Raw genomic sequence first — 24,805 nt, forward strand, 5'->3', positions numbered from 1 at the left:
TTACAGTGAGCTAATCGAAGGAAGGACACTCAGCAAACTCGGAGCTATAATATATAACATTAAGTATCCTGTTTTTTGTTTATTTTGTTCTTTATTTCTTTGTTGTTTATAGCACTTTGTGTACTGTGTATTTTTTCTAGCTAGTTTCACTGTGTGTGAGGTAGTAACTGGAAATTGTCCACTCTTATTAAGCATCTGTTGGGTTGTTTGTTTATGATAACTTGTTGCAGTTAAACTCTTTTTTCTAGTGGCTCCTTTAGCTGTTTAAAACTTTCATTTAAAGGCTCACTGCTGCTTTTCAGCTGTGAGTAACATTTCTGCAGTTTGTTTCCCACCCTCCCTACCTGTAGATATAGTGTTTTTATAGTTGGTGGCTTTGCAGTTGCCTGCCCCTAGTGTAAATTTGATCTGGGACCCTCCTCCCAGTCTAGTGTCATTACCTCATTCTACCCAGTACAGGGAGAACATTTGAGAAGGCCAATCAGCTTAGTTTCTGCTACTCCTTTCTCTCTTTCCACAAAAAAAAAAAAAAAAAATCTGCTTTTACTGTATTTGTGTTTTTTCCTACTTTATTTTGCTTTTCCATCTTAAAAGTACTCAGTTGTATTTATTACTGCTTGGTGTAACTCATTCTAAGCCTTTTAGTTTAAGCAGCTGGGCTTCAGACCAGTTTTACATTAAGAAGGTTTGTGGTCTGCACTGTAGTGGCAGAACAGGTAGCTTACATCCTTCTAAGTTGGGAACTGCTGATTGAGGGCTCAGTGTCTGTTATTCTAAAAGTGTATTAATTCTGGTTTAAGCACTAGGGCATGAGGCCAGTTATTTTACATTAAGAGGGTTCATGTTCTGCACTCTTGTGAGCTTCTGAGCTGGGAATTTCTGGTTAAAGACTTATAGTGCCTGCATATTTGAACTGTTTCTTACTGAAATTGGTACACCTTGTTTGCTGTAGCATAGAATAGATCCAGGCCTGCTGAATCTAGCTTTGTTTGTATAACTTGAGCACTAATCCAGGCATTCTTTAAAGTATTCAGTTGTATTTATTACTGCTGGTAGTAACTTGATTAAAGTGTAGCTATAATTTCTAAGTCTTTTGGATTAAGCACTTGGGCTTCAGACCAGTTATTTTACATTAGGAAGGTTTGTGGCCTGCACTTTGGTGGCAGGACAGGTAGCTTACATCCTTCTAAGTTGGGAACTGCTGATTGAGAGCTCAGTGTCTGTTATTCTAATAGTGTATTAGTTCTGGTTTAAGCACTTGGGCTTGAGGCCAGTTATTTTACATTAAGAGGGTTCGTGTTCTTCACTCTTGTGGGAGGAGAGGCTGGACTCTGTCCTTCTGAGCTGGGAATTTCTGGTTAAAGGCTTATAGTGCCTGCATATTTGAACTGCTTCTTACTGAAATTGGTACACCTTGTTTGCTGTAGCATAGACTAGATCCAGGCCTGCTGAATCTAGCTTTGTTTGTATGCTTGTTGTTTGTTTATTTCCCTGAAATGCTAATTCCACCTAAAACGCGGCCTTTTAGCACTTCTGTGGATCCCTAGTGATATCTGCATTGCTTACTGTACTTAGTTCCTTGTTTCACTTGAAAGAAAGTTACTGTTTGTCGTTTTTGCATTTAAGTTATCTGTAACACATTGCATTTAAGATACCTGGCACTTGCTCACTAAAGCAATTATATAAGTCAGCTCTAAAAAATTAAAAGCACTACACCCTCACAAACTCCCCTTGAGTACCTTGTTCCCCATTGGCCCTTTTTTTCAATTATAAAGGAATTCCCAATACTATTCTAGCATGTCCAAAGTTCAGTTGTCAATCTTCTCTCCGGTCCAGCTGGTGAAACTGGGAATCTTGAGGCAATGTTACAACTGCCTCATGTACACAGACAACCCTCTCCTCCTCCCAACAAATTCCAACACATGAGAGATGCAACCATATAGCCAAACTGGAGGCTAAGCTCTCTCAACTCAGTACTGGCGTAACCAGTCAGGGGGAGAAGGAAACCACACTCACTACAATTCCAGTCTCACATAGACCTACCGCGACAACAAACCAAACACATAAACACACAAAAACATACTCGGAGGCTCTAAATAAAAATCTGCCTAAGCAGCAGAGACCTCCAAAGCAGACACCCAAGCAACCGCTACCCCAAAACAAAACACGTGCAACACATAGCTCACAAAGCCAGTGTGCCGAACAGTCACAGCCCTTAAGGCTAAACAACACACCTGATACACTTGCAATAGGTGACTCTATCGTCAGGCACACTGACGTCCCGCTCACCAGACTGAACAAGGAGAAGGTCACGGTGAGCTGCCTGTCAGGCGCTAGGATCCGCCACATAACACAAGCACTCAGGTCACTCCAAGGCAAGTACAAATATGACTCAGTCATTGTCCATGCTGGTGTGAATGACCTGAGACGTACCTCCCTGGACTACATGAAAAGAGACATAGAGGAGCTCTCTGAGCATGTAGCCCAGGCCTTTATGACCCTGACCTTGAGTAGCATCTTACCCTCACCAAGAATGATGCCACAATATGAAGACAAGATGATCAATTTCAACAATTGGCTTAAGTGTTGGTGTCATTCAAAGGGGATCCAATGTCTGTCAGCCTGGGATGACATGCTCGACAAGCCACGATGCTTCGCTAGGGACGACTTGCACCTGTCACCCCTGGGCTTTCGGATATTGGCAAAGGCTCTTGCTACCCCCATAGTGCTTTTTTTAGGCAAGGCTCAAAAGACAAACCCACCTCCATAGGTATCACAAGGGATAAGAAACTAAGAGTAATGCTACCCAACACCAGAAGTCTAAACCTCAAGATGCACGCACTCGAAACTCTCCTTAGCACGGAGAACATCGATATCTGTGCAGTAACAGAAACCTGGTTCAAGGCTCCCGAGAGCACCCCAGCACTACCAGGTTATACCTCATACCATGCTTTTCGGCCCCAAAACTTGGACCGAACCACAAAAGGAGGGGGAGTATCAATATTCCTCAAAGATACCCACACCTCCAGGTTGGTGGCACAGCACAAAGCATCAGAGACTATCCATGTGCAACTAACTGTGGGTAAAACTGCCTTCCAGTTTATAGCCTGCTACAGACCACCCTCCCAAACACAGGAACCCCGCTCGGCCTTCCTGAGAATACTGGAAAATATGAAGGTCTCTCCAAACACCATTATATTGGGCGACTTCAACTACCCAAACATAGACTGGGAGCATTACTCTAGCACCAACACCCTAGCCTAAAGGTTCCTAGAATTTATAAACTCAAATGCTATGGAACAACTTGTTACCACTCCCACAAGAGTGGAAAACATACTGGACCTGATCATCACCAACATGGGGACACTATGCTCCAGACCAGAAGTGTATCCCTCACTGGTATGATCAGACCATAAACTAATCTCACTGGATATTCACATCCCGACCCCAAACCCTGCCCAGAAAACCACAGTGAAAAACTTCTCTAAAGCAAATTTCACACGCCTCAAAACTGAGACAAAATCCTTCAAAGCCCCCGGGCCTGTGGAAAATACGGCCCAGACCGCAGAATCCTTTATAAACGCATTCTATGAACACCTTCAGGAATGCATGGATCATGCAATCCCAAATAAAACCAAGACCCAATCCTCCAAAGGCAGACATCCTGTCTGGTGGACCCCAGCCATAAACAAACTATACAATAGAAGGAGGAAGCTACTACATGATAGAGCAAAATCCCAAAAAGGGAAGGCATCTCTGATCAGTATTAGCAAAAAACTACGGGCACTCATAAAATCGCCTAAGGCCAGCTTCTAGAGAAAAATTGCACAGGACACTAAGTATAATCGCAAGGCTTTCTTTAGTTATGTTAGGAACCTGCGTGGGAATTCCCAGATATGCTCAGAATTAGTCCAAAATGACAAAAAAATACACCGAGCCCACAGACATTGCCAACATCCTAGCTGACGGGTTCAGTGCAAACTTCTCCCCCCCCCCTCCCCACCAAAAGGGCAAATATCTATCCCAACAGAGTGCTGCCCCCCTGACATCTCAGATGCTCAGGTAAGAGCTGCCCTCTCCAAAGCAAAAAACACAGCATCATTAGGACCAGATGGTGTCCCGGGCTGCGTCCTACATGAACTCCAAGAAGAGCTAAACCCAAACATAAAACTACTGTTCAGTCTTAGCGATATGTACCCAAAGAGTGGCGTACAGCAACAGTGGTCCCTCTCCACAAAGGTGGTGCCTCAACGGATCCTGGAAACTATCGCCCCATAAGCCTGACTAGCTTGGTCTGCAAAGCTATGGAAAGGATCATCATGGACCTCATAAATAAAGATATTGGGGACCTACAGAAACTGGATCCTACCCAGCTTGGCTTTGTTAAGGGCAGATCCTGCCTCTTAAACCTGGTCGATTTCTTTGTAACAGTCACCAAGGCCATTGACAAGAGGAAGGTGGTCCACACAGCCTACCTGGACCTCGCAAAAGCCTTCGATACAGTACCCCATTCGGGCATTATAGATGAGCTCACCAGCTTAAATATAAACCCCTATGTCACTAGATGGGTTGCAAACTGGCTCAAGGACAGAACCCACATGGTTAGAATTGCTGAAGCCATGTCAGACTCCAAACCAGTTACAAGTGGCGTCCCACAAGGCTCAGTCCTGGGACCTCTCTTGTTCGGTATATATTTCTCGGTGGTACAGGCCAACACAGAAGGACTGTGGCTGACCAAGTTCGCAGATTACTGTAAACTGGGCGCCATAATCAACTCTCCAGCCGACACAAGCATCCTCCAAAAGGGCCTCATAGAAACAGACAACTGGTGCCAGAGCCATGACCTCAAGCTAAACGCCAAAAAGTGTATAGTCATCCCCTTTGGCAAAAACAAAGTGCCCACAAATTACCACATAGGTGGTAATCCATTAAGTACAGAAGAAGTAATTAGGGACCTAGGGACCCATGTTGATAGCAATCTCTCATTTGACAACCACGTGGCCAAAGTGGTTAGAAAAACATTTTATATAGCCCACCTAATCATGAAGGGATTCACATCTAGATCAGGGGAGGTCATCATGCCTCTATACTCATCCCTCATCAGGCCCATAATTGAGTACAATGCCCCTTTTGGGATGTACCTTACGAGACACCTGCAGCAACTGGAAAGACCCCAAAAGTACCTCACCAAGTGGCTCAAAGGGCTCAAACAGATGCCATATGCTGCCCGGTTAAAGAAACTCCAGCTCTACTTAGTGGCATACCGCCTGTTCAGAGGCGATCTGTGCCTGACGTATAAAGCCATGTCCAACCCAGAATTAATGGACATGCTGCACCTCAGAAAATCGAAATCCCATCGAGCTGCGCGCTCGAGAGACTTGAACCTCAGCACTGAAATAAATAGGACATGCTGGAGGGACAGATTCATAACCCAGAGGCTCCCTTCACTCTGGAATAAAATCCCAGTCCAGGTTAGGCACTCTGGAATAAAATCCCAGTCCAGGTTAGGCAGAGTCCCACATTGACTCTCTTCAAGAGGAATCTTGATGAGTGGATGGAAGATCGTAGGTTTACCCCGGCTATCACTTATGTGTCACTGTTAGACAGAGGCACAGTATACTAACCTCAAAAAAAGGCATAGCAGAATTAATTTAAAATGGGTGGCGAAAGCCAAACACACGCTGGCTAGGCTTATAAATGCCCTAGGGTAGACAGCCTAGTATGAACCTATAAACCTATGTTCAGAATTGGGCAGTATTGTCATTATTGGTGCATGTCCGAAACAGTAAATTTAAAACACCCACTAAAACGGGACTGCATTGTACAGGAATATAATTATATACAATTAGGAAGGTGTATTCAGCAACATGTGCGTTTTGTGTGCAAGGGGTCTCTGATTTGAAGATAGCCCAAACCGAACGTTAAACTGTCACTGGCTACATGTATTATCATTGAATGTTGGTTTCAGTGCTGTTTCAAGGTCCAGATTCTGATTGCAAGCAAGGTTGAAGTGTGTGTGTGTGTGTGTGTGTGTCTGTGTCTGTGTCTGTGTGTGTGTGACCGCAAGCAAGGGGGTAGGTGTTTGTGGGAGACTGCAAGCAAGGGGGCAAGTGTGTGTGAGAATGCAATCAAGGGGGCAAGTGTGTGTGAATGCAAGCAAGGGGCAAGTGTGTGTGTGAATGCAAGCAAGGGGCAAGTGTGTGTGTGTGTGTGTGTGTGAATGCAAGCAAAGGGCAAGTGTTTGTGTGTGTGTGTGTGAATGCAAGCAAGGGGCAAGTGTTTGTGTGTGTGAATGCAAGCAAGGGGGCAAGTGTTTGTGTGTGTATGAATGCAAGCAAGGGGGCAAGGGTTTGTTTGTGTGTGTGAATGCAAGCAAGGGGGCAAGTGTGTGTGTGAATGCAAGCAAGGGAGCAAGTGTGTGTCTGCATGTGTGTGTGTCTCTGCGTGTGTGTGTGTGTCTGCGTCAGACTGCAAGCAAGGGGGCAAGTGTGTGTCTGCGTCAGACTGCAAGCAAGGGGGCAAGTGTGTGTCTGCGTCAGACTGCAAGCAAGGGGGCATGTGTGTGTCTGCGTGTGTTTGTCTACGTCAGACTGCAAGCAAGGGGGCAAGTGTGTGTCTGCGTGTGTGTGCATGTCAGACTGCAAGCAAGGAGGCAAGTGTGTGCTTGCGTGTGTGTGTGTGCGCGTGTCAGACTGCAAGCAAGGGGGCAAATGTATGTCTGCGTGTGTGTGTGCGTGTCAGACTGCAAGCAAGGGGGCAAGTGTGTGTCTGTGTGTGTGTGCATGTCAGACTGCAAGCAAGGAGTCAAGTGTGTGACTGCGTGTGTGTGTGCGTGTCAGACTGCAAGCAAGGGGGCAAGTGTGTGTCTGTGTGTGTGTGCATGTCAGACTGCAAGCAAGGGGGCAAGTGTGTGTGTGTGTGTGTGTCAGACTGCAAGCAAGGGGGCAAGTGTGTGTCAGACTGCAAGCAAGGGGGCAAGTGTGTGTCAGACTGCAAGCAAGGGGGCAAGTGTGTGTGTGTCTGTATGAGACTGCAAGCAAGGCTTCTTATTTTTGGATTGTTCCTCTCGGTTTTTGTGGTTTTCAGTCAAACTTTTTCTGAATAAAGTCACTAAATGAGACACTGAGTTTCAGCCTTCATAACCTTCAGAAAAATGCATGCTAAAGCAAGGCCTGTTGTTCGATCAACTGTCTGTTTATACAAAATCAATTTTTAGTACTGTTTAGATGTCCCCCCACATATATTTTGCCTTGTCCAGATTTCCTGCATTAACAGGTTGCTAGGTACATGCAAATAAATTGCTTTATAGAATTGGGCATATCCCAACCTCTCAACTGTCCCTGAATTTGGCTGTAAATGTTGCTCTTCCCCTAATAATCCCTCCCCAGAAATGGCAATTTTGGAAGAAAACATGTAGGGTTTACAATTAATTAACTGTAATAATCCAGTAACGGATTAATTTCATTTCATAAATGCATGTTGATTGTTTTTTTATTTTGTCAGCTGCTCAAGTTAGCAGTACTAATATTAAAAGGTGCCCCTTCTTTGACAGGTTACCAGCTGTATTGTGTGGCTGTTTTATCTTTTTGAATCACATTTCTGGTCCTTTTTACATAAACTTGTGTGTTTTGTTTGGGACAATTGGTGCCAAATCATTAGAGGCTGAAGATTGAAAACAATGACAGACATTTCAGTTTCAGATTTCATACACTTTAGAAAATTCATACTAATGCAAGACCTACTATTTCATAATCTTTCTAAGCTTATAAGAGCAATAATCCTACTTCTGTTTGTGCCTTTGTCCAACTTCTATGTATGGCTTTGTCTTGATTTCTTGCGGTGAGGTTCATAGGTATGACGTGTCAGGGATATCGCTGTCATCCAGAGACATTTCAAATTGTGACATGTTGCGTCCGAATACGCCATGGACTGACTCTCGATGTGTCAAAGCAAGGCGAGGAGCAGTTATGCAGTGTAAATGTGCCGAGTATCCCCCCTTCCAAGGTAGACACAAGTACTACAATGGCTTTTCATCTCTCCTTGATTTTGCAGGATGTTCTGGTTTCTGTCAATGTTTTTATACTGTTGATTTATGCTTATTAATCAGAAAGTGCCTGTTGCTCTGTGTGTAAGTAGCAATGCTGTAATGACCATCTGGTAAGATTGGTAATCTTGTCTGAGATTGTAGGATGCAAGTATGTTGCAATAAGCATACTGTTAAAAAATTGCCAACATTGAAGGCCTTTCTGTTGTTGCCATGCAGAGAATACTTGCGTAACTAGATAACATATAAGCCTGGGGTATTGAAATGCATATGACTGTCTTTGTACAAAAAGACAAGATTACATTATTTTAAGAGTTTATTACAAGATTTATCTACAAACTAAACAAAATGCCAATCGATATCATGTGTGGTCCATATGCTGTGCAGTAATCCCTTAAGCAGTGTATTGTGAGCTTGTTTCCTGTTTGCTTTTCAGTTTTTACTGTGATCATGTTTTCCCCATGAAACACGTAGAGAGTTGTCAGGCAGCAGATTTTTTTTTTTTGGATAAGTAACATTTCTACAAGTGGAGGTATCAGATTGCTAGTTTCTGCATGTTACTTGGTAGTTTAATAAAGCTGAATGTAAATTATAATTAGAACTGGAGTACAAGGAGAAGTGGTTTGCGTTTAGGGCTGCTTGTTTTGCTTAGACTTGATTTTGACTAGACTTGTGATTGAAATGTTCCGAATTGCCCGTTATTGTCTTTATTGGTGAATGCATTATGTTTCACTGTTTTCAGGAATGTTTAAAACAAAATTAAAACACCCAGTACAACTGTACTGCATTGTACAAGCAATACAATATAATCAGGAAGGTGTATTCAGGAACATGTGTGTTCCTTGTGCAAGGGGTCTGTGATGTGAAAATAAACCAAACCGAAAGTTAATATCTGACACGGGCTAAATGTATTATCTTTGAATATCAGTTTCAGTACTGCCTCAATGTCCAGATTCTGACTGCAAGCAAGGGGCAAGTGTGTCTGTGTGAAGTGAGTGAGTGAAATGGGTGCAGTACATTGCACACAAATACATTTCCTGACTATTAAAATCTGGTATGAAGAACAAATTGTGTACAAAAACAGACAATATACAAACTACAATTCAAAGTTGTTTGTCAGGACAACCCAACAGATATCACTAACATATATCTCTTTCTTTAAATGGAGGGTGCTACATTGTGTCTTTGTGCACTGGAAATAAAATTCAACGTAGTGATTTACTAAAGCGGTGTCATACAGGTGCATTTCAATAAGCAAGTAAAAAAAATCAACGTGTTGATTTAATAACACTGTCATACAGGTGCATTTCGATTATCAAGTATTACCGTTGCATGGAATGTTTGGAAATCTGAATACATGTATGTATGCCATGGCCCTATCTGCCAGCCCAAGGCTGAAGTTTCTACATCAGTTGCAAGAGTGAAATTTCTTTGAGGGTTTGTTAAGAGAAAAAGTTTTAAAACATACTATTATTTGTCTCTTTCTCCCATCTAGCAAAATGAATATGCTATTTGCTGAAGTGTTGTTAAGAAAAGGTCATTGAACCATGTTTATTAAAGATGGGCTTTATCTATGATAGATGTAGTTTGCTTATGAACTTGAATAACACCTGTTTTCTATACTTCTGAATAAGAGTTAATTTACTGAGGCAGGCTCTGGAAAATTCCAGCTACCACTGTGGTTTTGAGGTAAACGTTCTACACTAACTGTGGTTTTGAGGTAAACATTCTACACTAGCTGTGGTTTTGAGGTAAAACATTCTTTTCTGAGGTAAATTGTGATCCTAGATGTTTTTCATAGCCAACTGTCAACTGTTAGAAATGTAACAAAAGCTATTTTGGCTAGTAACAGGAAAGTATAAAAGTTGATGTCAGTAACCAAGCTGATCAGATTGAGATCATCTTGGCCAACATGCTGCTGTAATCTGGTTAGCTGCAAATAAAGAAGTTTTTCATCACCTGAGGCAGATGTGACTCGTCTGAATTTTTTCTTCTGACATTTTGGTCCTTCAGACCGGAAACCTCTACTAAGATACGGATCAGACCGACAGAGAGACCGAAAAACCTGCGCAGGTGAGGGTTTCTTATCTTAAGATTCCCTCGACGGAAAGTCCTCTGACTGATTTGTCGTTGGAAAGAGGCCGGCCGCTCTCTGATCCCTATCTGAGGGACGGTTTCCGAACCAAAAGGGGAAACGGAGTCTCATCTGGTTTAGGTAGAATGAAAAACAATTTTTTTTTCTTTTAATTTAATTTAACCTTGTCGACAAGGGTTTTATTTTTAGTTAAGGGTGGGTAGGAATAATTGTTAAGATTATTTTGTTAGGATTACTTGTTATTTTGTTAGGATTACCTGTTATTTTGTTAGGATCCCCGTTAAGATAGCCCCATTTTGTAATAAGCACTGTAAAAATAATTTTGATGCAGTCCTAAAATATACAGTCCTAAAATAAGAAATCTAGGAAAACATGGGTTCAAGTTGCTGCAAGTGTGAGAGTGATGTCTGTTTAAATGTTGATGCTAAGTATATGAAAAGTTTAAACAAAAATAATGTTAAATTTTTGAAGAAGTGGAAGTTGAAATATGATTTTGATGGTACACTGAATAAGAATGCCTGTGAAAAATTGGTTAGAGATTTGAAAAGAGATGCAGGAACTAGAACTAAAAAGCAAAGACAACTGGGATTTCCCCAAGCACAAAAATGGTTAGAAGAAGCAAATAAACGAGCTATAAAAGAAAAACAGTGTCAGGAAAAAGAGAAAATAAATCAAAAGGGATCACTGGTGCCAAGTGGAAAAGTAGCTTTATGTTTAGGTAAGGAAGATGAGCATACAGTTTGTGCAGTACAAAGGCAGGCAACTGCCCCACCGTATGGTGAAATTGCTGCTGCCATACCGGGGGAACCTCCTCAATATCAGTCTGAAGATGTGGGATCTGTACAGCAGGGTGGGTTATTAGCTGCTCAGGGAAATGTTGTGACCCCTCCAATTTACCCACAAATTCCCGTAGTACCTAAGGTTGCTTTGCAACAGGTAGACCAACCTATGCAGTTAAGGTCAGGACCAGCAGGGCAAGGACGTTGGGCTATTAAACTTTCTGACCATTCAGAAGCTCTTCCCTTAATACAATTTGCAAACCCACAAGCAGGAGATGTTGGACAAGAACCAACTATTTTAGTTTATCGTCCCTGGGCTAGAGGGGATATAAAACGAGCTACGGATGGTATTCCTCATCCCAAGGTTAATTTTCAAAAGTTTTCTGAGGACATAGTTGGTATGCGGTTAAGTTATCATCTAAATGGTTTAGAAGTAGAACAAGTAGTGCGACAAATCTTAGGTCCAGATTGGCACTTAGTTTGTGGTACTTGGACATGTAAGGCAGATGACGGCACTACATTAAAGCATAATTCTGGGGTGTTAGACCCAAGAGTCACTGATCTGTTAAAGAGAATTTCTGATGAGTGGTGTCCAAGAGCAGATTGGACAGTAATAAATCAGTGCCTCCAAAATGATGATGAATCTGTTGATCATTATATTGTCAGACTGACAGAAGTGTTCAATAACCATTGTGGAATGATGATTCCGCAGGATCAGACTAATGATAGTCCGTATGAACAGCAATTAAAGAATGCTTTTCTTAAAGGTTGTAAGGCTCTGATAAGTAGTTTTATTACTAAGCACATGGTAGATCATAGAACATGTAGACTGCAACCTTTGTTTGAATATGCACGACATGCTGAGCGACATTTTAATCTAAAAAAAAGAAAAAGAAAGTACAAGTGTTGGCAGTGGGGGATGATGGTGGGATATTCTTAGTACAGGACCAAAGGGGGCAAGGGCGCTGTGGTGGCGTAAAAAAACGTGGGGGCCTGCAATGGGACATGTTAAATGAACCGGGTGGACATTCAGCCTATAGGGAAAGGTTAAAACGTGGAGAATGTTTTAAATGCGGTAGACGTGGGCACTTCGCTGCCGACTATGAAGAGTGGCAACATCCCCCACAGCTTACGAACAAGGGCTCCGCATGACTATATGATAGTAAAGAAAGGCGCCATCTTCATTATGGGGATAATGAAGAGGCAGACACACTCTCTATGATGAATGTCAGAAACACTCTAATGGAAGGGCGGGATTGTGACTGTGAAGTCATAAACATGGCAAATTTGGGTATTGCTATGCATCTAGATCAGAAACCCATGATAGAGTTTTTGGTTGAGGGACAAAAAGTGGAGTTTTTATGTGATTCAGGTGCATCGCGTACACTTTTGTGTCCAGCAGTTCTGCCTCCGAACTGCAAAACAGATGTTTGTCCTAGTAAAAGTGGCAAACGGGAAAATTTATAAGGAACCACTGTCTCATCCTCTACTGTTCACAGATCCGCAAACGAACCAAACTGTTAGGTGTAGGGTAATTATATCAAAAGTTTGTCCGGTTAATTTGCTAGGAAGAGATTTGATACATGTGTTTGGAATAGCGGCAATTCCCACACCTAAAGGTATTGAGGCAAAAAGATTAGCGGATGGCTTAGTAGTACAGGGAGTACAAGACTTGTTTTACTGGTATAGCCTAGACTTGATTTCAGACGGCCCTGGGAGGGTTGATACAGAGTTGATCAATCTATCTCTAAGTAAATCTAGGAGCGGGTCACCGCAGGTTGCGGCGCACTTACATTGTACAATGTTCTATAAGGCCCCTGGTCCGGATAAAGAATTTGAAAAAGAATTCTTTAAGCACACGTGTTCAAGGATCATTTTGAATGATATGTTTTGGGATACACAAGGTAATACAGTAGTAACCTGTACTTTGACTAAGGAAATGAGTTCTTTATATCGCTCAAGTTATAGCTCACATATCTCAGTTACTAAAGCAGTGGGGACACATTGGGTAGATTTGGCGAAAAAGGTAATGATTTGGAACACAATGTCTGAAAGTCAGTTAAAAGATCAACAGATCCAGGTACAAAGATTAAATTGGGTGACTTGGGCACGACCAAGTATGCACCTCAGGGATGACAAAACAGAAATGGCATGACAAATCCTCCTAACTCAAGAGGAAGATAGTGCATTAAGTGCCTTGCCTGTAGATTTATGGTCAAAAGGTAAAGGAGATGTAGGATTAATGAAAACAGCAGGTGAAGTTTGTATAACTGCAAAGTCAGGTTTTAGACCTCGTAAGCACCAATATTCACTAAGTAAGCAAGCAGTGGAAGGAATTAAACCAGTTATTGAACAGCTAAAACAGGTAGGAATTCTTGTTGAATGCCCAGATTCACCCTGCAATACTCCATTGTTTCCTGTAAAGAAACCGGATGGGTCGTGGAGGTTGATTCAGGATTTACAAGCAGTTAATTCAGATGTGATCCCAAGAGCACCGGTGGTCCCTGACCCCTATACATTACTTAATGATTTACTACCTCAGCACAGATATTTTTCTGTCATAGATATAAGCAATGCACCACTACACAAGGAGAGTAGATTTTGGTTTGCATTCACTTTCCAAGGTAAAAGATACACATACACCAGATTGCCACAGGGTTATTGTGAGCGTCCGACAATATTCGCACAAGAAATGGCTGCGAATTTAGCTCAGTTTGTTCCCCCAGAGGGAAGCCAGGTTCTGTTGTATGTAAATGATATTTTATTGGCCTCACCCACGCAGGAAAGTTGTAAAAAGGATACCCTAGCCCTTCTTAGTTTTTTAGCTGAGCAAGGACATAAAGTAAATAAAGAGAAGTTACAACTGTGGAAAGCACAAGTAAAGTACTTGGGTTATTTAGTCTCGCAGGAAGGTAGACAATTGGAAAATAAAAGAAAACAAGCAATTCTTGAAGCACCTATGCCTACGACTAAGCGGGAGATGATGTCATTTTTAGGTGTGACTAATTTTTGTAGAAGTTGGATTCCTAATTATGCTGAAGAAGTATGGCCATTGACGCACTGATCTATGACACTCCCATGGCAGCAAAATGTAATATACAGTGGACAGATAAGGCAAATACAGGCATTTAATAGAATTAAGCAATTGATAGCAGAATCCTCTGTTTTGGGTTTTCCGAACTATTCTAAGCAGTTTGTACAAATGGTTGATTGTAAGGGAGGATATATGACCTCGGTTCTAGTACAAGTACATGGGGATAAACAGAGACTGATAGCTTTTTATTCCTCCAGATTAGATCATGTTGCAAGGGCATTGCCGCATTGTGTTCAAGCTGTAGTGGCAGCCGCCATGGCAGTGCAAGCCTCAGCATCATTAGTTTTGTTTCACCCATTAAAATTGCGAGTTCCACATTCAGTAACTACTATACTTTTGCAAGATAAGATAACCTTTTTATCTCCTAGTCAACATTTGTCATGTATGACAGTGCTGCTGACACAGCCACATATGACCATAGAAAGATGTACTACTCTTAACCCAGCGACACTTTTGCCGACTCCAGAAGGTACTCCACACGTTTGTTTAGAGAGCATTCATGACAAAGTACTTCCACGACCAGATTTAACGGATATTCCGTTGGTAGATTCTGATCTTGTTTTGTTTGTAGATGGATCAGCAAAGAAGGACACTTTAGGAAAAACACTAGTAGGGTATGCAGTCACCACAGAAACTGAAGTTTTGGAAGCAAAAGGATTGTCAAACATTTATTCTGCCCAAGCAGCTGAGTTAGTGGCTTTGACTCGAGCTTGTACCGTAGGGGAGTGTAAAAAAGTGACAATTTATACAGATAAGTCAATATGCTTTCTCTACTGTGCATGCTTTTGCTCAACAATGGAAGAATAGAGGAATGGTTACAGCGACAGGCAAACCAATAAATCACAGAGATTTAATTTTACAATTGTTAGATGCAGTGCAACTAGCACTTCAGATAGCGATATGTAAATGTTCCGCACATACTAACAAAAAAGATCCTGTCTCCAGGGGAAATGCTTTTGCTGATATGGCTGCAAAAAAGGCAGCTCAAGAAATGATTTGCTTTTACATGACAATGATTTAGAGCCCGGACACCTCTCAGACTTAGAGACACTAAAAGTAATGCAAACATTGACAACACAGAAAGAAAAATGTTGTTGGGTGAAATATGGTATCACTAAACAGGATGGGTTGTATAGGGTCTCAAATGGCAAAATGGTATTACCCTCAAACCTTTTTAGGTATGCTGCATTGGTTAGCCATGGGCCTGCCCATGTAGGAGTACAGACGATGATTCAAATAGTGTCTAAGGTGTTTTGGTGTAAAGGGTTTTCAACTTATGCAAAGCAATTCTGTTTAGCTTGTTTATTATGTGCAAAGTATCATGCTCAGGGGGGAGTTAAAAAGTCTCAGCAGGCATTCCCTACCCCTCCATATCCATTCCACACACTCTGTATGGACTTTATTGAGTTGACACCTTCAGAGGGAAAAAGGTTCTGTCTAGTTATAATTTATGCTTTTTCTAAGTGGGTAGAAGCTTTTCCAGTAAAGCATCCTAATGCACACACAGTAGCAAAGCTTTTGACAACAGAAATAATTCCCCGATTTATCCTTCCAAGGTGCATTTATAGTGATAATGGGTCTCATTTTGTAAACCAGATTGTGCAGAAGTTGGGTCAAGTGTTTCAACTTGATCTCAAGTACCATTGTGCTTACCATCCGCAGTCAGCTGGACTGGTGGAGAGACACAATGGTGTCCTGAAGAGTAAACTCCGCAAACTGATGGCAGAAACGCATAGATCCTGGACTGCGTGCCTTCCTTTGGCACTCCTGTACATGCGAATCTCACCCTCCTACAAAGGACTTACACCATTTGAACTTTTGTTTGGGAGGCCATATTACATCCCGCAGTGACAAGGATTGTTGCCAGTGGAACGTGAGGGGGGTGAGGATCTAGCGGATTATATGAAGAAGCTGCTAAATGTCAAGTCTCTTGTAACCAATGACTCCTTTGCAGATTCCAGAAGTGAAACCTTGTTAAGCATGGCACCCAGGGACTGGGTGTGGATCCGAATTGTGAAGAGAAAGAACTGGTCATCCCCCAGGTGGGAAGGCCCATATCAAGTACTTATCTCGACACCTACGGCTGTAAATATCACAGAGAGGACTTTGTGGATTCATATCACCCACTGTAAAAAACTTAACACTTCTCCTTCTACCATTGATGTTGGTCAGACTCCATCGGACCCCTGAACACAAAGTCTGACTACAAAGGAAGGATGGCCATGTTCAACTGGTACTTGGTGATGATTTTGGTGGCGAAAGTAAATATGTCCATACGAGAAGGAGCAGTTGTGAGAGAAAAAGGAATGGTGGTGTTGCAGGCGCAAACAGGTGTTACTATTATGTTCAAGGTAAAACTTTGTGAAGGAATTTTGGACTGTGCTAAATGGAACAGTAATGCTTTCCTGACTCTTGCAAAATACTTGTGCAATAGAGACTGTGCGTCCTGGTCAAATGTTTGGTGGTCAACAAATGTGAACGGATGGGAAACAAGTGGTGCAGTTATACCGGAGAAAGATAAGAGCAGGCAACGAAGAATAAAAATTGCGCATTTCCAAGGTACTGAAGTAATTACTGTAACCAGCATGTCACCACAAGAAAGTGATTCAGGAGTTTATAGAATCGGAGTGTCTCTTCCAATTGGAACTGATCCTTTGGGGACCCTCTAACTTAAAGTGCAAAGCCTTAAAAATGCTACAAGTAAAGCAGATTTTGCCTTCACAGAAGAAGAACAACTGTTACTCGAGACGGGATTCGTACACCATAATGAATGGTTATCTTGGGTTAGATATAGTACCCGAGAGGCACATCGTGAGAACTGTGTTTCTTGTGCTGAAGGTAAACAGCAACTAGCGACAGTCCCATTGATGCGAGATGAAGGTAACCTAACGTGTCTGTTAAAATTATTCTTCAACAAAACTGAAGATAAATGCAAAAATGAAACTCAGCGTTTTCCAGTCATAAGCAAAGTTGAGAAACCGCCTACAGCAATCTCTTATTCAGGTTCGTATATGTGCATTTCCAGAGATGGCACAGGAAAGAATTATGGAAACATGGGACAGAACTATTGCAATGTTACTGTGAATGGCAATGAAAATCCATTTCTGGAGAACCAAACTCATAGTTTAGCAGACGTATGGTGGTTATGTGGAGACAACAAACTCAGATCAAGGCTTACGATTCCCTGGAAAGGAACTTGTGCACTTGCAAAGTTAATTCTGCCATTCTACATTTTCCCAGTTCCAGCAAGCAATTTCGTAAGAGAACCTGAAATAAAGCAGAAGTGGTTGAATAAGAGAAAAAGAGAGGCACCAAAGCAATCCTTCGATAGCGGTGTCTACATCGATAGCATTGGCGTACCAAGAGGCGTGCCTGATGAATACAAAGCAATAAACCAAATAGCGGCTGGTTTTGCATCCATCTTTGTCTGGATTCAACCCAGTAAGAATGTGGACTGGATCAACTGCATTTACTATAACCAGCAGCATTTTGTGAACTATATCAAAGATGCATTAAAAGGTATTGCTGGACAACTGGAGGCCACTTTGCAGGTGGCATGGCAGAATCGAATTGCGTTGGATTTGCTCCTGGCCAAAGAAGGAGTTTGCAAGATGTTTGGGACTTTCTGTTGTACATATATTCCGAATAACACTGCCCCTGATGGGAGCATCACTCAAGCTTTGAAAGGTTTGGAGATGTTATCCGAAGAATTGGCAGAGAACTCTGGGGTAAATAATCCCTTCGCAGACTTTCTACGAGCGTGGTTTGGAAAATGGAGTCATCTCATCAGCAGTTTCCTGGTGTCCGTCGGAGTCGCTGTGGCTATCGTGGTTGTATGTGGTTGCTGTTGTATACCCTGTGTCAGAGGTCTTCTACAAAGACTGGGTGATACTGCTGTTATGAAGACGATGTACCAGCAGTTGCAACAGACTGGTGAAAGTGAATGCATTGAAATGTGACTTTTGCAAATGTTTTGAAGTTTAAAAGTTTGTCTTGCAAATGAAGTAATGTATGCAAAGAAAAACTCAGTTTTTACCATATATTGCTGAAATAAAAAAGACAAAAGTGTTTTGAGGGGGGAAATGTTAAGAGAAAAAGTTTTAAAACATACTATTATTTGTCTCTTTCTCCCATCTAGCAAAATGAATATGCTATTTGCTGAAGTGTTGGTGAGAAAAGGTCATTGAACCATGTTTATTAAAGATGGGCTTTATCTGTGATAGATGTAGTTTGCTTATGAACTTGAATAACACCTGTTTTCTATACTTCTGAATAAGAGTTAATTTACTGAGGCAGGCTCTGGAAAATTCCAGCTACCACTGTGGTTTTGAGGTAAACGTTCTACACTAACTGTGGTTTTGAGGTAAACATTCTACACTAGCTGTGGTTTTGAGGTAAAACATTCTTTTCTGAGGTAAATTGTGATCCTAGATGTTTTTCATAGCCAACTGTCAACTGTTAGAAATGTAACAAAAGCTATTTTGGCTAGTAACAGGAAAGTATAAAAGTTGATGTCAGTAACCAAGCTGATCAGATTGAGATCATCTTGGCCAACATGCTGCTGTAATCTGGTTAGCTGCAAATAAAGAAGTATTTCATCACCTGAGGCAGATGTGACTCGTCTGAATTTTTTCTTCTGACAGGGTTTGAGAGAGAAATTTCTTTGAGGGTTTGAAAACAGTGGCAAAGTGCCATTTTCAAGGGCATGAGAACTGTAATGGCCAGCATGTTCACATTGTGGGACCATTGCTTTTGCCTAACAGTACCTCTGGAATGCAAAATCTGTAGTACTACAGTCTTGCCACATGTTAACAGTACTTCAGTCTCACTGCACAACACAATTGTCTGTATTCTCAACCTACATTTGCCTATTGCCACAATTGGTTCAGAGGGCATGTAGGTCTACGTCTAGATTGGTTTTCTACCTGTGGCCTGTAATTCTTATGTTAAGTTTTAGTGCTGTTTTGTTGCAGATGACCTTCCCATAACCATTACATTGTGTATTCTGTGTTGTCTGGAAGATCATTGGGTTATATTTCTGCAACTGTGTCCTATGTGATCATGCTATGCCTTCTGGACAGCTGATTCTACTTACATTCCCTCTTTTGTAATGTGATTACATGCCTTCTGATATGTATATATATATATATATATATATATATATATATATATATATATATATATGTATATATATATATATGTATATATATATATATATATATATATATGTATATATATATATATATATATATATATATATATATATAGTTATAGCTTACTTTGCCCATTACCAAACTGAAACACTGTCAATGGTGTCTTCAGTGAGGGTGATTGATTTTTCAGCCAGTCTGCTATATATATATATGGACGTATACATGCATGTGATATTGGTAACACTGAACACATGTATTTTTTCTGCATTGGACAGTTATGCATTTCTTTATGCTCTTTATTCTCTCCCACATTGTAACAGTACTCATGGCAGGGCACAGTCAAAGTAGTGCAAGACAGGGATATCAATTTGAGCCCAGTTATCGACCTGGAGTGGCAAGGAAGCAGCGCCGTTCGTGCAACAGTGGTGAGAATGAACAGCCTTCTCCGGACCCTGATTACAGCAGTCTGTCAAGTATGACATGGTGCTTATGTGGCAAATGCACAATGATGATCACGTCTTGCGAATGCCTATGTTGTGTCTTCCCCACGAGCAATTGAAAAATGGGCAGAAATAACTTCAGCATCAGATCACACTGCATGCATAACTGTGCATCCACAGTTTGACTCGGCATGCCTTTATACACACGTTTTACAAACTATATTCAGGCTTCTGTGTCGTCGTAGAGGGCGCTACCAACCACCGCAGTGGACAAACAAGTACGTTGTCTGTGTGTCTGGTTGTCTGTGTGTGTCTGTCTGGTTGTCTGTGTGTGTGTCTGCCTGGTTGTCTGTGTGCGTCTGCCTGGTTGTGTGTGTGTGTGTGTGTCTGTCTGTCTGTCTGTCTGGTTGTGTGTGAGTGTGTGTGTCTGGTTGTGTGTGAGTGTGTGTGTCTGTCTGGTTGTGAGTGTGTGTGTCTGGTTGTGTGTGTGTGTGTCTGGTTGCGTGTGTGTCTGTCTGGTTGTCTGTCTGTCTGTCTGACCACAGGAACGGTCTGTATTTCAGGTTGTACCGGGTTGTGGCGTACCGTGCATACGTGCTGTGGGTGCATAACAATCGAAGGCTAGGATTTGGAAATCGAATGGTGCTTCCCGCTTGTGTAGTGTCACGAATTCGAGCACAGTTTCCATGTGAAGATGAGTCGTACACAGGATTTAAACCTTTTGAGGGACTATGGATTTTTTCAGAACACTGACATGTCGACTCAAGTCTTATTACTATAGCTATGCATTGTTGGTCACAATTGACAAAAAGGCTTTTACTTTTCAAATCTTGTACACCCTACCTTATTCTGAAATTTGTGTGCTAATAAAGTGTGTGAATCATTATGACTTGGATACTTAATGTTTCATGTGTGCATCTGTCAACCATCGCCTTAAATTAACAGTGCTCTGAGAGCAGAATACGTACTTACAGCCCTTTTTACTGTTGTATATCATCATGGTGATTGTCTTTTTACAGCAATATTTGCACAACTTGAAATCCTTGGTGAATGTCCACCAGTGCAAATGCTGCCATCCTTGCCACCATGCAGACAAGCTAAATGTATTTCGTCCTCTAAGTGGTTTTTAATTCTGTACTGGTTCGGCCACACTGCCTATGCAAGACTAATGAATCCCTAAGGTTTTTGGCTGCGGCTGAGTTACCATATGATCACTATATGCCAAGCTTTGTGATTTCATTTATTTGTAGCACAAAGTGTTTTTGTGGTAAGGGGAGAAATTCACCTGAATTAAAACTCCTTTAACATTGCTCATGTTGAAAAGTAGATGTTACAGTGCCCTGGTTTGAATCAGAGGAATTGTCAACTTCCATGTGTCGTGTAAAGGCTGGAAGCAAGGATAAACTTTGAATGCAGAGAAAATAAGGTGGATGAAAGTGATACTGACAAATGTATTTCATGACTGTCACATGAAGGCAGCCATTATTAAAGTTGGATATTTCATTGAACATCGATTTGAACCGTTGAAGTCTTACAGGTTGTACCAATATCATGCAGTGTAACCAGTTTACCATGAATTAGTTTTGTGATTCCTGTATGATTTGATATAGTACTTTCTATTTTTATTAGGTGATCATCAAAATGCCATCCTGCTTTGCAATCAACTGTAGTATGCGCCAAAACAATCTGCCACAGGGGGTATCATTCCATCGGTTTCCACATGACATCAACCTGTGTAGACAGTGGGTGATTAACTGTGGTAGAGATGTTGGTAGCATAGCGAAGTTTGTTAAGGAAGCGTTGATTAGTGCAAAGCCACGACATTTCATCTGCTCCAAACACTTTGAGGAGAGCCAGTTTCACCTTGACTACCAGCAACAGCTACTTCCTGATGAGATGAAGCCCAAGCGACCAATTCGGAGATTAATAAAAGGGGCAGTACCATCAATTTTCTCTCTTTCGACCTGCAAGACACGGACATTTTCATTAAATCGGTTGCAGCAGAAACAGCAGCAGAAGGTGAGAACATCAGTGAAGCACTAAACGGTGTAATCAGTCTACTATTATTTGCTTAGTGAGATACTGGCACTGCATGCATTTCTGTTTGCAACAGTTAATGGATATACTTTTTCCATGCAGCTTATTGAAGACCTTCTGAGTACAATGCAGCCTACATTGCAAGACCTTGTGACAGAGCAACGGTCTGTCCAACGCAAGGTGAGTGTAATTGTATTGCCTCTTCAGCATACAAATCATTAGTCACTACTCAGGGGAATGTAATTTTAATGAGCCATACTTTTTGTATCTGTTGCAGAGTAATAATCATGTCTAGCTGCAGAATCAAAGGGATGCAGAGAATGATGCATCAAGACACAAGGTGAAGACCGAATGGAAGACTGTCAAGCGTGTCAAGAATCTGTGGAAGTAAGTTTTGATGAAATGCTAGAGTAATATGTGAGTCTGGATAAGCATTTAGTCTACTGGGTGTGTTATGGTTGTCTGAGTAATGAAATCTAAATTAAAAATGTTTTATGGAGTTCGTTATGAATCCCTTGAATATATTGACTCAGGATCACAGCGATCAAAATGCTTATGTTTTCATGGCAGAGATAATGGGCAGGATTCACGAAGGCTTGCACGGAGTGTAAGAGACGTGTAACACTCCATGCAAACCTCGCGATCCAGGAACAGCCCGAAACTCAGTGTAAGAGACCAGCTAAAACGTCTCTTACACGGACTGGGCGTGGATATGCTAAATACCTCACTTGCAGCCAAAAGGCATGCAAATGAGGTAGAGTAGCGATCCACGAAACAGAAAGCAGCCAGTGTAAGAGCCGTTTTAGCTGCAGAAATGTACTCAGTTGACAACTGAGTACGTTTCTGCAAAAATCACAATGGAGCCATGTCAGCTCCAAATAAAGGGTGCATATGTGTCAGGCAGCATGCCAATGGCTAAATATGTGGCCATTGGCAAGGTACCCCGATGCAAATATTAAAAAAATATATATTTTTTTTTCGGCGATCGCCGATGTTTAACGCATAGCGCCCAGCAAACGGGCTGTGCTGTATAAAACATAAAAATGAAGGTTATAAACCCACAAATGTGGGTTTTATGCAATACATGGAATGACAATGCAGGGACCAGCAGACCAAAAACAACATGGCCACCGTTTAGTGGTTGCTAAGGGGGGAAGCTGAGTCTAAGACATGTAACTAAGCATTAGTAGGCAATCTGATGTAAATGAGGGTTAGGATACTGAATCCCACAGGCACATAGCAAATGAGCACATTCTGAATAGTGTAAGAGATACATAAGGGGGAGGAATAGAGTAGGAGATAGGTGACATCACAGGGGGGAATGGTAGAAAGAAATGCAGTTCTTTGGAGGTCAGTGTTACATGACAGATGACAGACACAGATCATGGAAAGAGGAGTGCCACAAGATAAGCATGGGAAAGTCAAGAAATGGAAGGTGTACACTGTTACTTATGCCAAAGTTTCTTGCTGGGCGTGCATGAGCACGTGTGCACGCCATGAGGCGCGAGTAGGACAGTGTGCGTGCATGTAAGGCAGACTGAGCATGTGGGAGCATGTTGGTAGACTTGTAAGACTGTTTGCGCTAGTGTGCGCATGTGTAGGGCAGACTGAGCATGTGGGAGCCTGTTGGCAGACTTGTAAGACTGTTTGTGCTGGCATGTGCGCGTTTTAACCCGAATAAGCAGATTCTGAACCGTGTAAGCATGTGTGCACGCGTGTAAGCCACTGTGAGCGTGTTTCTGCTGGTATGCACGTTGCTCCCCCCTGAGGAAACATAAAGGAAAAAGGAAGCAACAGAATTAGTAGGAAGCTAGCAGGTGAAAACAATTAGCAGCAGGCAATTACACAGGCAGAATAGTAGCTCAGCCAAGCACTTAAAACTCTGCAAACAGCAGTGCAGGATGTATCTCTCAAGAGACACTGCAAGACAGGAGTAAGCTATTAGAAGTGAAAACTGAAAAAGCTGAACTCAGAGCAGAAATGCTAGGGGCTGCCATAGCTGTCATAATGAGACATAGGCGACTTGCTGAGGATGGTGACAATGCAGATGGTGCCAGACAACCCACAGTGAGGAGACTGAGAAGAGTGTACAGGCCCAGGGTCACCTACCACGGGTTACATGAGCTGGAGATAGTAGAGCTATAGAGTGGACAGAGACCTCCTGCAGCAAATTGTCGAGCTGTGCAGGCCACACCTCACACACAGAACCAACAGAGGGGAACCCATCCCAGTGGATACCAAGGTATGTGTTGGCCTAAGAATACTAGCAACAGGTACCTTCCAGAGACCAACTGGTGATATGATGGGGATATCACAGGCATCAGCCTCCAGGGTACTGCACCAGTTCCTGGATGCCATGTCAGCACATGTCGGTGATCATGTATATTTCCCCAATGCCCGTGAGGTATTGGCCAGCAATATGCATCTCTTCCAGCAAATAGCGGAATACCCTGAGGTAGTGGGTGCAATAGACTGCACGCACATACGCATCAAAGCACCAGCCGGTGATCAGGATAGGGCCTACATTAACCGCAAGGGCTTCCCCTCCATCAACTGCCAGATCGTGTGTGATGCCCAGGGCATAATAATGAATGTGTGTGCTGGCTGACCTGGGAGCTACCATGATTCCCACATCTGGCATTTGACGCAGCTGTACCAGACATTTGCCAATGGGGACATCCCACACGGACACCTAGTGGGGGATGCAGGTTATGCACTGGAGCCGTGGCTGATGACACCCATCAGAAATGCACACACACCTGAACAGGAACGCCATAATGAGGCACACGCACAAACACGTAATGTAATAGAGCATGTGTTTGGGCTGCTCAAGTCACGGTTCCGGTGTCTGGACACATCTGGTGTAGCCTTGCAGTACTCACCAACTACATGTACCCAAATTGTCATGGTATGTGCTATGCTACATAATATGATCTTGTGAAAACAGCTGCAGCAGGACCAGCATAGGGCCGGGCCAAACAGCCCCCCACCATTGCCAAGGCCATCACAGGCAGAGCATGACTCGGAGGAGGAACAACCTGAGCCTGCCCCAGTAGGCAGAAGGAGGCGTGCCCAGTATGCCCTGGCCTTGGCAAAGAGGCAACGCATAGCTCATACACTGGCTCAGTAGGAACCCTGGGAAATGATACCCCTCTCTGACTCA

The sequence above is a fragment of the Protopterus annectens genome, chromosome 9.part0 (assembly GCF_019279795.1).
Source record: "Protopterus annectens isolate FY-2018-M chromosome 9.part0, PAN1.0, whole genome shotgun sequence".
Lineage (NCBI taxonomy): Eukaryota > Metazoa > Chordata > Ceratodontiformes > Protopteridae > Protopterus > Protopterus annectens.